Raw genomic sequence first — 13,573 nt, 5'->3', positions numbered from 1 at the left:
TGCCGTGGCTACACATTGCTGCCAGAGTGATTCTTCTAAAATGAAAAACTGATCAGACCATTCCTCTGGACAAAATCCTTCAATCGGTTCCCATCTTCTGAAGTATAAAGGCTAAAACTCTTGTCTTAGTTTGATCTGGCCCGTAGTTTGATCTATCATCATCAGCAGAATAACATCAACCATTTGTTGAGATCCTATCTGCTAGGCACTATGCTAGCTCCTTTATATATGTTATCTAGCTGGCATATTCCTCCCAAGAACCCCACAAAGCATATTATTCCTGTATTAGAGATGATAAAAGTGGGGTGACTTGTTATGTCCTTGACCACGTTTACCTCATGGCAAATAGCAGGGTCCTTATCCCTCTGACACGAGAGCTTAAGCTCTTTGCCCTGCACTGTCTGCACTGTCTGAGAACTTTGCATACAGCAACCTGATATTCCCTGAAAGCTCCTTGCTCTCCCAACACCCTCGTAACTGTGTATTCATTAACCTCTGCCTAGAACACCCTCCTTGCTCCAGTCTGCCTGGGAAACACCCACCCATCCTTTTAGTCATATCACACACATCAATGGGATCAGATCCAATCCCTGCCACTTTCCAATAGTATGATGTTGTGTAAGTTTCTTAACATCTGGGACCTTCTATCTCCACATCTGTACAAGGAGGATAATAATTTCAATCTCATAAGGTTTGTTGTGGGCTTCTGCTATTTTTGCTGCCTAGAATTAACTACCTTCCTTGGGCAACAGTGCCCTGGAGAGCTTTGTTCTCTAACTCTCTCCATGTAGTCTGGTGAAGTTGCTGCCCCAGGAGCACAGGGACCAAGCCATTCAGCACTCTCCCTCTTCCCTGCTGTGGTGTCTGACTCATGGTCAAGCACATGGGCAAAGAAACTCAATTCCTGGGCTCTTGTTTTGAACTCTTGGGGAAGCTGATTTTCTCGTTTTTTAGTGGATTTGAACCTAAAGGAAAAAGCCCAGGAGTTGCTGCTGGCAGCCATCTTGTAACATCTCCCCATGAGAGGAGAGTTTCTTGGAGAAGTGAGTCAACACTGAACAAGCAGAGCTCAGAAACAGAAACCAGGCCCTTTTCATATCAGATGACCCCTGGATCAGGCCATACCTGAAGTTAAATTAATCTCTCTACACCATTTATTACATCAGCCAACATTCCAGTTTTGGGTTTTACCCTGTTTGGTTGGGTTTTCTATCATTCATATTAAAAACCTGTCAATTGGAACAGGCATTTTATGAATATTACGGGTTAAAAGGGCAAAATAGTGGTATAGTCAGTAAAAATTAGCTAATATTATTAGTTTAGTGAGTCAAACCTCTCTTGAGCTCTGTTATTTTTGGGGGGCTCTGTCCTCCCCATCATAACAATAGATAGTGTAAGCTGGTGATAGAGTCAGGGAGAGTGGTTCTTGTTTCACGAAGAGGGTTCTTTCCTCCAGCCTTTTGATCTTCTTTGGCCTTGTATCTCCTTGTGGCAGAAGGACAAGTGATTCTGAGTATGAAACGATTTTCCACCAATCTTACCTATTGTTCCAGCCCCATCTGCATTCACAGCTGAGTTCTGTGAAGAGCAGAGAAACTAGATGCAAAACATGGAAGGGTTGTTTTAACCGAATTCCATAAAATTTGGGGGTCCAACAGCATATTTGTGGAATTGCTCTCACCGGCTATAATGGAAACTGAGGGCATTTCCCTTCCCTCCCTCAGGTGCTCATGCAGCTCTCTGACAGAGAAGGCTCTGGAGCAGCTCGGGTGGCATCTGATGGGAAGCAGCAGGGCTGGGTTGGGGAGTGGGCCTCTTGGGGAGCTGAGGCGTCCAGCAGAGTTGTAGGAGCACCTGCTGGGGAGCACACCTGTTTGGGGAAACAAGAGAAGCACCTCTTGAGGATTTCAAGAAAACCTTGCCCTGTGTTAAGAGGATAGGAAGACTTTATAGGCCCTACCTCAAAAGATGTATGTGAGAACAGTGGTTTGAGTTGTTGCTGTTACAGGGACCCTACCTGGATGAAAAATTTGCTGAGGTCTGTGAAAAGTCAGGTTACATATAACTGTCACCTGATAAACTCCACATATGTATATGCAACCAAACTAGCAGATGGTGAAAAGCTTAAAGTTTTTTTTTTTTTTTTTGCACGTGGAACTATGGACCAGAGTGTCTAGTGCATTTTTTATGTGGGAAACAAATCACAGAATCATAGAATTATTTGACAAAAGTGTTTGTATTGGAATAATGGAATTACTAAATGTCAGATCTAGAGATCATGGAGCTCAGTGGTTTTCAATATCTTTAAGCAACAGGACATTTACGAAATTATTTAAACTTTCACTTTGCACATATTTGCACATGGTGAAAATTCAAAATGTACAAAAAAGCACATGGTAAAAACTAGGTCTCCCTCCATGCCTTGTCTCTTAGCCAACCAATTTCTCTACCCACTGGAAACCACCGCTACTATTTTCTTGCATACCCTTCCAGGAAGATTTTATGCATGTTCAAGCACTGTCACACGCACATATTTATAAGTAGCAGCATAATAACCTTCTGAACCTTTTTTTAAAAAATAAATTTATTTATTTATGGCTGCGTTGGGTCTTCCTTGCTGTGTGCAGGCTTTCTCTAGTTGCAGTGAGTAGGGGCTGCTCTTCCCTGTGGTGCACGTGCTTCTCATTGTGGTGGCTTCTCTTGTTGCGGAGCACCAGCACTAGGTGCGCGGGCTTCAGTAGTTGTGGCGTGGAGGCTCAGTATTTGTGGCTCATGGGCTCTAGAGCGCAGGCTTAGTAGTCTTGGTGCATGGGCTTAGTTGCTCCATGGCATGTGGGATCTTCCTGGACCAGGGATCGAACCCATGTCCCCTGCATTGGCAGGTGGGTTCTTAACCACTGTACCACCAGGGAAGTCTTGAACCTTTCTTTTTTTTGTTGTTTTTTTTTTTGCGGTACGCGGGCCTCTCACTATGGCGGCCTCTCCCCTTGTGGAGCACAGGCTCTGGACGCGCAGGCTCAGCGGCCATGGCTCGCGGGCCCAGCCACTCCGCGGCATGTGGGATCTTCCCGGACCGGGGCACGAACCCGTGTCTCCTGCATCGGCAGGCGGACTCTCAAACACAGCGCCACCAGGGAAGCCCTGTTCTTTCTTTCTTTCTTTCTTTTTTTTTGGTCCTTATTGATACCAGTTCTTTATACACTAAGAAAAATGTCCTCGTCTGTAATATGAGTTCTGATATTTTTCTCATTGCTGATTATCTTTAAATTTGTTTATGCTACTTTGTTTTATATTTTTTAACAACTTTATTGGAGTATAATTGCTTTATAATCGTGTGTTAGTTTCTGCTTTATAACAAACTGAATCAGCTATACATATACATATATCCCCATATCTCCTCACTCTTGCGTCTCCCTCCCACCCTGCCTATCCCACCCCTCTAGGTGGTCACAAAGCACTGAGCTGATCTCCCAGTGCTATGCGGCTGCTTCCCACTAGCTATTTATTTTACGTTTGGTAGTGTATGTATGTCCAAGCCACTCTCTCACTTTGTTCCATCTTACCCTTCCCCCTCCCCGCGTCCTCAAGTCCATTCTCTACGTCTGCGTCTTTATTTCTGTCCTGCCCCTAGGTTCTTCAGAACCATATTTTTTTGGATTCCATATATATATGTTAGCATATGGTGTTTGTTTTTCTCTTTCTGGCTTACTTCACTCTATATGTCAGAGTCTAGGTCCATCCACCTCACTACAAATAACTCAATTTCGTTTCTTTTTATGGCTGAGTAATATTCCATTGTATATATGTGCCACATCTTCTTTATCCATTCGTCTGTCAGTGGACACTTAGGTTGCTTCCATGTCCTGGCTGTTTTAAATAGAGCTGCAGTGAACATTGTGGTACATGATTCTTTTTGAATTATGGTTTTCTCAGGGTATATGCCTAGTAGTGGGATTGCTGGGTCGTATGGTAGCTCTATTTCTAGTTTTTTAAGGGACCTCCATACTGTTCTCCATAGTGACTGTGTCAATTTACATTCCCACCAACAGTGCCAGAGGGTCCCCTTCTCTCCACACCCTCTCCAGCATTTATTGTTTGTAGATTTTTTGTTGATGGCCATTCTGGCTCGTGTGCAGTGATTCCTCATTGTAGTTTTGATTTGCATTTCTCTAATGATTAGTGATGTTGAGCATCATTTCATGTGTTTGTTGGCAGTCTGTATATCTTCTTTGGAGAAATGTCTATTTAGGTCTTCTGCCCTTTTTTGGATTGGGTTGTTTGTTTTTTTGATATTGAGCTGCATGAGCTGCTTGTAAATTTTGGAGATTAATCCTTTGTCAGTTGCTTCATTTGCAAATGTATTCTCCCATTCTGAGGGTTGTCTTTTGATCTTGTTTATGGTTTCGTTTGCTGTGCAAAAGCTTTTAAGTTTCATTAGGTCCCATTTGTTTATTTTTATTTCCATTACTCTAGGAGGTGGGTCAGAAAGGATCTTGCTGTGGTTTATGTCATAGAGTGTTCTGCCTATGTTTTCCTCTAAGAGTTTGATAGTGTCTGGCCTTACGTTTAGGTCTTTAATCCATTTTTTGTGTATGGTGTTAGGGAGTGTTCTAATTTCATTCTTTTACATGTAGCTGTCCAGTTTTCCCAGCACCACTTATTGAAGAGGCTGTCTTTTCTCCATTGTATATTCTTGCCTCCTTTATCAAAAAGAAGGTAACCATATGTGCGTGGGTTTATCTCTGGGCTTTCTATCCTGTTCCATTGATCTATATTTCTGTTTCTGTGCCAGTACCATACTGTCTTGATTACTGTAGCTTTGTAGTGTAGTGTGAAGTCCAGGAGCCTGATTCCTCCAGCTCCATTTTTCTTTCTCAGGATTGCTTTGGCTATTAAGGGTCTTTTGTGTCTCCATACAAATTGTGAAATTTTTTGTTCTAGTTCTGTGAAAAATGCCAGTGGTAGTCTGATAGGGATTGCATTGAATCTGTAGATTGCTTTGGGTAGTAGAGTCATTTTCACAATGTTGATTCTTCCAATCCAAGAACATGGTATATCTCTCCATCTGTTTGTATCATCTTTAATTTCTTTCATCAGTGTCTTATAGTTTTCAGCATACAGGTCTTTTGTCTCCTTAGGTAGCTTTATTCCTGGTATTTTATTCTTTTTGTTGCAATGGTAAATGGGAGTGTTTCCTTAATTTCTCTTTCAGATTTTTCATCATTAGTGTATAGGAATGCCAGAGATTTCTGTGCATTAATTTTGTATCCTGCTACTTTACCACATTCATTGATTAGCTCTAGTAGTTTTCTGGTAGTGTATTTAGGATTCTCTATGTATGGTATCATGTCATCTGCAAACAGTGACAGCTTTACTTCTTTTCTGATTTGATTTCTTTTATTTCTTTTTCTTCTCTGATTGCTGTGGCTAAAACTTCCAAAGCAGTGTTGAATAATAGTGGTGAGAGTGGACAACCTTGTCTTATTCCTGATCCTAGAAGAAATGGTTGCAGTTTTTCACCCTTGAGAACCATGTTGGCTGTGGGTTTGTCATATATGGCCTTTATTATGTTGAGGTAAGTTCTCCCTATGCCTACTTTCTGGAGGGTTTTTATCATAAATTGGTGCTGAATTTTGTCAAAAGCTTTTTCTGCATGTATTGTGATGATCGTACGGTTTTTCTCCTTCAATTTGTTAATATGGTTTATCACACTGATTGATTTGCGTATATTGAAGAATCCTTGCAATCCTGGGATAAACCCCACTTGATCATGGTTTATGATCCTTGTAATGTGCTCTTGGATTCTGTTTGCTAGTATTTTGTGGAGGATTTTTGCATCTATGTTCATCAGTGATATTGGTCTGTAGTTTTCTTTTTTTGTGACATCTTTGGTTTTGGTATCAGGGTGATGGTGGCCTTGTAGAATGAGTTTGGGAGTGTTTCTCCCCCTGCTACATTTTGGAAGAGTTTGTGAAGGATAGGTTTTAGCTCTTCTCTAAATGTTTGATAGAATGAGTCTGTGAAGCCATGTGGTCTTGGATTTTTGTTTGTTGGAAGATTTTTAATCACATTCTCAATTTCAGTGCTTGTGATTGTTCTGTTTATATTTTCTATTTCTTCCTGGTTCAGTCTCAGAAGGTTGTGCTTTTCTAAGAATTTGTCCATTTCTTCCAGATTTTCCATTTTCTTGGCATATAGTTGCTTCTGGTAATCTCTCATGATCCTTTGTATTTCTGCAGTGTCAGTTGCTACTTCTCCTTTTTTGTTTCTAATTCTAATGATTATGCTAATTTGTTGACACCTATATATATTTTAAAACATTTTTTATCTTTTCAAATTCATCAGCCTTTTATTTTATAGCGTCTGGGTTTTGTGTGATATTTAGAAAGTGCTTCCTCACATCTTTGTAATTATTTGAAAATTCTCTAATGTTTTTCTTCTACTTTTATAGGTTCCATTTTCATGCTTAAATATCTTTTGAAAAATTGAAATGTAGTTTATTTACAACGTTGTGTTAGTTTCGGGTATACAGCAAAGTGATTCAGTTATACATATGTATGTATGTATATATAATATACATATTCTTTTTCATATTCTTTTCCATTATGTTATATTACAGGATATTAAATATAGTTCCCTGTGCTATATAGTACAAGGCTATACAGGACCTTGTTGTTTGTTTTATATATAATAGTTTGTATCTGCTAATCCCAGACTCCTAATTTATCCCTCCCCAACCTCTTTCCCCTTTGGTAACTGTAAGTTTGTTTTCTGTGTCTGTGAGTCTATTTCTGTTTTGTATATAAGTTCATTTGTATCACTTTTTAGATTCCACATGTAAGTGATAGCATGTAATATTTGTCTTTGTCTGGCTTACTTCACTTAGTATGATAATCTCTAGGTCCATCCATGTTGCTGCAAATGGCATTATTTCATTCCTTTTTTATGGCTGAGTAATATTCCATTGTATATATGTACCACATCTCCTTTATCCATTCATCTCCTGATGGACATTGTGGTTGCTTCCATTTAGGTTGCTTGGCTATTGTAATTAGTGGTGCAGTGAACATTGGGGTGCATGTATCTTTTCCAGTTAGAGTTTTGTCTGGATATATGCCCAGGAGTAGGTTTCCTGGGTCATATGGTAGTTGTATTTTCAGTTTTTTAAGGGACCTCCATACTGTTCTCCACAGTGGCTGCACTAATTTATATTCCCACAGACAGGGTAGGAGGGTTCCCTTTTCTCCACACCCTCTCCATGCATGCTTAAATCTTTGATCCAACTGGTATTTTCTTTTGTGTAAGGTATGCATTATTTTCCCTCTTAACATATTTTTTTTGATGACAAAATTCAAGTTTATTATGAAAGTCTTCCTGTGTGGCGACATCTAGTGCATGTTGAGTGTATTACCGTATGGGGCCACCTTAACAAAGTATCACAGACTGGGTGGCTTATCTACTAGAACTTAATCTTCTCCCGGTTCTGCAGGCTGGGAGTCCAAGATCAGAGTGTGGACTGGTTTGGTTCTTTCTGAGGCACTCGCCCTAGAGGTGAGAAAGGATTAGCACCAGGTAGCTGTGTACAAACTTCTTCCCAGTGAACCAGCTGTAAGATTCTTCAGTTGTTTGACGTTAAATTCGTGTTTTAATGAATTCAACCAGGTGCTTTCTTCTTGAAGTCACATAACCATTGCTAGACAGTGGACTCATTGAGGAGGAAGAAAAGCCTTCATGATCCTACACTATATGGGCAAATCTCGGACATTGTCACAATCAGATCTCCAGAAATAATCACCTTAACCATCAGGCACAGGGGTATACGAAGTATAGAAGGCTGTCATGTTGAGGTCACAAATATAAATGCATCAGTGCTTCTTAATCCATCTGTGCTAGAAGACCAGTTTTGTTTGCCTTTATTTTCACTTCGTTTTTGATATTGGTGAACTGATTTTTCACATTTTTTTCTAAATGGTTACCCAGTGGTCCGAAAACCATTTATTAAATAATTCATCTTCCCTTTACTGATTTGAAATGCCATTTTTATCCCATACTAAGTTCCTGTATGTTTTACGGTATATTTCTGGACTTTCAGATCCACAACAGAACCTTGTATTCAAAGCAAATCTCCTGAGCAATAACAGAGCTGCTCTGGTTGGGGGTTGAGGGGTGGAGAGGCCAAAGCCTTCCTGACTCGCTTCCCCTCTTCTTGCCTGAGGTCACCCCCAAGCTGCTCTGTGGAGGCTTTGGGGTTCTGGAGAGCAGAGTTTGAAAACCACTGATCTGGCCTAGTCTTTTTCATGGATGACAACGGTACCATTGTACCATTACCAGAACACCGTTGTATGTCCCTTCCCTCCCCATGTGCATGGAGTGTACCATTGGCAGAGGAGCTGGAGGGAGTCACAGGAAGCTGGTCAGAGAGCTCATGTTGTGGACCACTCCATTGTCACAGGTGATCACGTCGGCGTTTGGGGGAGAAATGTCCCAGGTAGAAGGAACAGCAAAGGCAAAGTTACTGGGATACATGTGTGTAGATAGAGACATAGCTATAGGTATAAAAATAGGAATAGGCACAAGATAGATAATATAGGAGACAGAGATGGTGATAGATCTAGAGATTAGAATATGCTTCACCTAAGAGTAGGAAAATTTTCACTTAGTGTCCTATTTATATTAATACAAATGTGTTCCTATGTTAAAAATCTCACAGCCGACAATTGAAACATCATATTGTTTTTATTTTCATAGCACTCCTGAACTGAGTGGAAACACTGCAAGTGTTTTCAATAAATGAGCATCTCCTTCAGGAATCCCTCTCCACTTGAGCCGCTTTGCTTTGGGTTTTGCTGCCAGCAGCTCAAGGTGTTGACAGATAAGGTAACTTTTCAAGTTTCTTCAACTAGTGGGGCTGGGGTGGGGGAAGATAACCTGTGTTTTAGAGCCTTGAAGAGGGTGAAATGTAAGCTCTACCCCCAGAGTCAGTCCCAGCCTGGTTCTGCCCTCCTTTTGCAAACTCTCTTTGAGATTATCTCTGGAAGGAAGCCTCTCAGAGAGGAACCATCCCCACTGGGTGCAGAGAATAAACCATTGCTTGAGTTTGCCTCATATGGGATTTTGGGTATCACAGAGGGACACAGTAACTATGATGTCACCTCGTAGTTACACTGAAGTAACTTGAAAGGTCAAGAAAGGAAAGAATAAATAAAACACTTTGAAAAGGTCTCACTCAGCATCAAAATTTGTGTAAAGGCTTGCCACAAACAACAATTCGACCTGTAATGATGTAAAAATAACAAATTAATGATTAGGTCACACCCAACCACTGGATTTCCAGATTTTAAAAGAGATATTTTCTAGAAAGGAATTATACCAAGTGAATATCTTACTTTCCTTGAAATCACTCTCTTCCAAAAAAAAAAAAAAAAAAAAACTAACACAAACAAGAAACAAATAACAAAAAACAACTGCATACCTTGACCCAGAGAAATGGATGGATTCCTGTAATAATATTATTAGTCAGAGCCCAGCTTCATCTGTGCAGTAGAGAAGTGGGGATCTGGCCTTCTGCATGGCCTGGGTCTGAGCTTCTGAACCAGATGGTATGAGTTAGGCTTGGGATGAAAGGCCTTCCTGCCTCCTTTCAGCAGGGCAAGGTCATGTCTGCACCAGCAATTGTGTTTTCATGTCCAGGTCCATTGGCCTTGTAGTCTACAAAAATCCTCCCAGATTCTGACTTGTGACCAGTGATTCTGCCATACTGATCTTTTTTTTTAAAATGAATTTAATTAATTAATTTATTTTTGGCTGCATTGGGCCTTCATTGCTGTGCACAGGCTTTCTCTAGTTGTGGCGAGCGGGGGCTACTCTTTGGTGTGGTATGTGGGCTTCTCATTGTGGTGGCTTCTCCTGTTGTGGAACACAGACTCTAGGCGCACGGGCTTCAGTAGTTGTGGCACGCAGGCTCAGTAGTTGTGGCTCGTGGGCTCTAGAGTGCAGGCTCAGTAGTTGTGGCACATGGGCTTAGTAGCTCCATGGCATGTGGGATCTTCCCGGACCAGGGCTCGGACCCGTGTCCCCTGCATTGGCAGGCGGATTCTTAACCACTGTGCCACCAGGGAAGCCCCTGCCGTACTGATCTTGACAGCAGAAAATCTGGACTGGTGCTATGGGCTACAACTGCAAACCTCAAAGGGTGGTCTGGGGACCCTGTGGGTCCCTGAGGTCCTTTCATGGGGTCCCTGAGGTCAAAACTATGTTTATAACAACACTGAGATGTTATTTGTTTGTTTCACTCTCATTTTCTCATGGGTGTACAAGGAGTTTTTCAGAGGCTACATGATGTGTGATATTAGAACAGATTGAATGCAGAAGCAGATATGGGAAACCAGCTATCTTAATAACCAGACGTGAAAGAAATTTGCAAAAGTGTAAAGCAATGCCACTCTCTTACCAAATATTTTTGTTTTGGAAAATGAAGGTATTCTGTGTAAAATGTTATTTATGTTAATGGATTTATTGTCATTTAAAAAAGAATTCAAAGATTTCAAAATAACTTATAATACAGTAAATACCAAAAAGTATATATAAACTTTAAGCTCTTTAGGGTTCTTATAATTTTTAAGAATTTAAAATTTTTAAAAAGTTAAAGAGGTCCTAAGACCAAAAAGTTTGAGAACTGTTGGTCCACGGGATAATGAAAGGAGATAAACACAAGATAACAATAATTATTTATTGAGCGCTTCCTGTTTGACGGGTTCTGTGTTAAGGGCCTAACGTGGATTACCTCATTCAACTCTCATAACTGCCCGAGGAGCGGGTACTAGTGTTCCTTCTTAGGTTACAGATGAGGAAGGAACCTGGGCTTAGAAAGGATGAGGAACTTTCTCATGGTCATAGAGTTCGAAAGTGGCAGAGAGTTGAGTTGAAGCCAGAAGTGTGGTTCCAGCTCTCACACCCTAAACTAACAAGTGATAGTGCTTCTAGAAGCCTGTGCGTTCATCTGCCCTCTTGCACCCCTCCCCCCAGTTAAAAATTGGATATGATGAAAGAGGCAGAACTAGGAGGCAACTGGAGAAGGGTACTATGGACACTGACAAGATCTCCCCACCTCTGAGTTAGGGTCGACTGGAACAGGGGCTGGCCTCCCATGGTGTGCGGGATGCCACATGGGCAACTAGCTCCCCAAATACTGAAATCCACCCTGGTGTCTCTCCCTTCTTAAGTTAGTTTTGGAGCTGAAGGGTCATGATTATAAAAAAAAAGTAATGAGAGACAACCGTAAGAGAAAAAACGCCACAAAAATCAGTGGAGGGAATCTCATTTCCCAAGTGTCTTAAGATTCTCAACTATTTAAATAAACAAAAAATGGATATTATAGATGATGTATGATGTTTGATTTATGCAACATAGAATAGCAATGACTTAGTGGATCTACCTTCAGGAAAGAAACCTTGGCTATACATCAATGGCTAAATGAAGGTATAGTTAGCTATGTTAAGTGTTTAGGAAGCTCTTCATGCATCGTTTTAATGATTCTCTGTTTTACTGACTTTCTATTTTCCAACTAACTTCCCATCAGGTCTGGTTGGGTAAGAGGTACAAAGGGAGGGGGAGAAAGATTGGGTTTTTATTGTTTTTTTCTTGCTTCGGCTGAGCATGGGTGTGACTAATTTATGGAACCACTAGGTGCCACTGTTGCCTCATGCAATATCGCCAGATGCTTGAGTTCTAGCGATATGCTGGGAATTTTACTCTAAAGCGTTCAGGGTGTTTGTGTGAGGGAGGGACCAGGATGGCTCCTCCTGCTGCGCACCTGCCCCCCCGCCCCGACCCCATACTCCTATCTTATTAATTTTTTAAAGTATGTACAATTGGCTATTGGATAAGGAGAGCTCAGGTACAAAGTTCCCAGCCAAAGGTCATTATTTCTTGCAGAATGACTTCAAAATCAGCTTCAAGTAGAGTGTGAAGCACGGCAAGGGAAAGCAAGTGGTATGGCCGGTTTAGGCATAGGGCAGTACCCAGTGTAGAGTGCTGGTGACTCTGTCACAACAAGATGCCCCACAGGGCGGCCGTCCTTGACTGTGCGAAGGGTAAAGTTGCAGCCTGGAGCCCAACAGCATCCCTCTTTGAAGAAGAGGACGAAGAGTGGAGGCTCACAGTGGGGAGCGGAGCGAACTAGCCATGGCAATACCCTCTGTAGGCCCTGGCCTCTGTTCCAGAGACCCCAGAGCTGAAAGAGCTCTTAGAAGTCATTCATTTCAATCTCCCACTTAGTACAAGTGGTTCTTGGGTAGCACCCCTGGTAGATGAGCTGGAATACCTGCTGAAATACTCTCCATACTAAGATTCTTACTTCGTTGGGTGTCTTGTTTCATTGTGGGGCAGCTCTGTTAGAAAGTGCATTGTGTTAAGCTAAATAAAGCCCACCTCCTTTCGACTTCCCTTAATCATTTCTCATGTGATTTCCAGACTCTACAATATCAGGGTAATACCGTACTTACCTGTTGAGCAGCTTTAGGTCCAAGGTCCTGTGCTAAGCCATCTAGGGCATCCTCTGGAGAATACTGGGGTTGCCAATGTCCTTCTTACCATGTCTTTCCTGGAATGAAACAGAACATTCCAGGTGAGGTCTAATTCATGTCAAGTATAGGGACAATTACTTCACTTGATCTGAAAGCTTCCATCTAATAAGATTGTATTAACTTACTATGTATTATAACAATGCTGGATCATTTGAATTTGAGTTGGATTTCACTCCCCAGGGCTCTTTTCCCAGGATCTGTGTCAGGGCAGTTTTTTCCATCCTGGACTTTTTTTCATAGACATTTTCACTAAAACCCAGGTTTTTATTCATCCAGTCATTCAATTAGTGGGTACTGGGGACCTCGCAGTTGTGCATGTCACTTGGCTAGGAGACGTGACAACTATTCTACCTTTTCTTTCATCTAGCGTAGCTGACCCTCCCAGGACTGTGCCATTCTCAGATTCAGAACGTAGGTCTGCTCTGACCTCATCCTAACCGCTAAAACGTGACTGTTGGTGCTTGTTTACTCTACAGGAACTTTAGAAGGACCTGAATTATTTTTATGACGTCTGATTCGTCAGGGACTATGAATGAAACCTAGCTTGGGTTTGGGATTTATCCTTGTGTTGTAAAAACGGTGCTTTAAAAAATTTCGAATGGTTACTTAATTTCACATTTTAAGACCTTGAAGGCCCTTTTTAGTATATCCGCAAGAGCTTCTGATTTCAAAGGGTGATCAGAAGCTAAGAACAGGCAGTCTCCACTTTATGGGGGAGGAAATGTTTCCAAGAAGCCATCTAGAAATGACGTCAGGCATCTCTTTTCTTGCAAAGACATTGACCTGAGTTCCAATTCTCGTTTCATTTGTGCCTTGCTATCGTAAGGTACTAATGCCACACTTGGCCAGATCAGTACTCACCTCTGTTGCTGGAAGAAATAACCAAGTCGAAGTGGTTCCGACACTCACTAAGTGTTGGGCTACACCTTTGAAATTAACTGACTAATTAATATATTATCTGAACAAATACTACATTGATTATTAAATGT

This window comes from Stenella coeruleoalba, assembly GCF_951394435.1.
Source record: "Stenella coeruleoalba genome assembly, chromosome: 11".
Lineage (NCBI taxonomy): Eukaryota > Metazoa > Chordata > Mammalia > Artiodactyla > Delphinidae > Stenella > Stenella coeruleoalba.
This window is presented reverse-complemented; position numbering follows the sequence as displayed.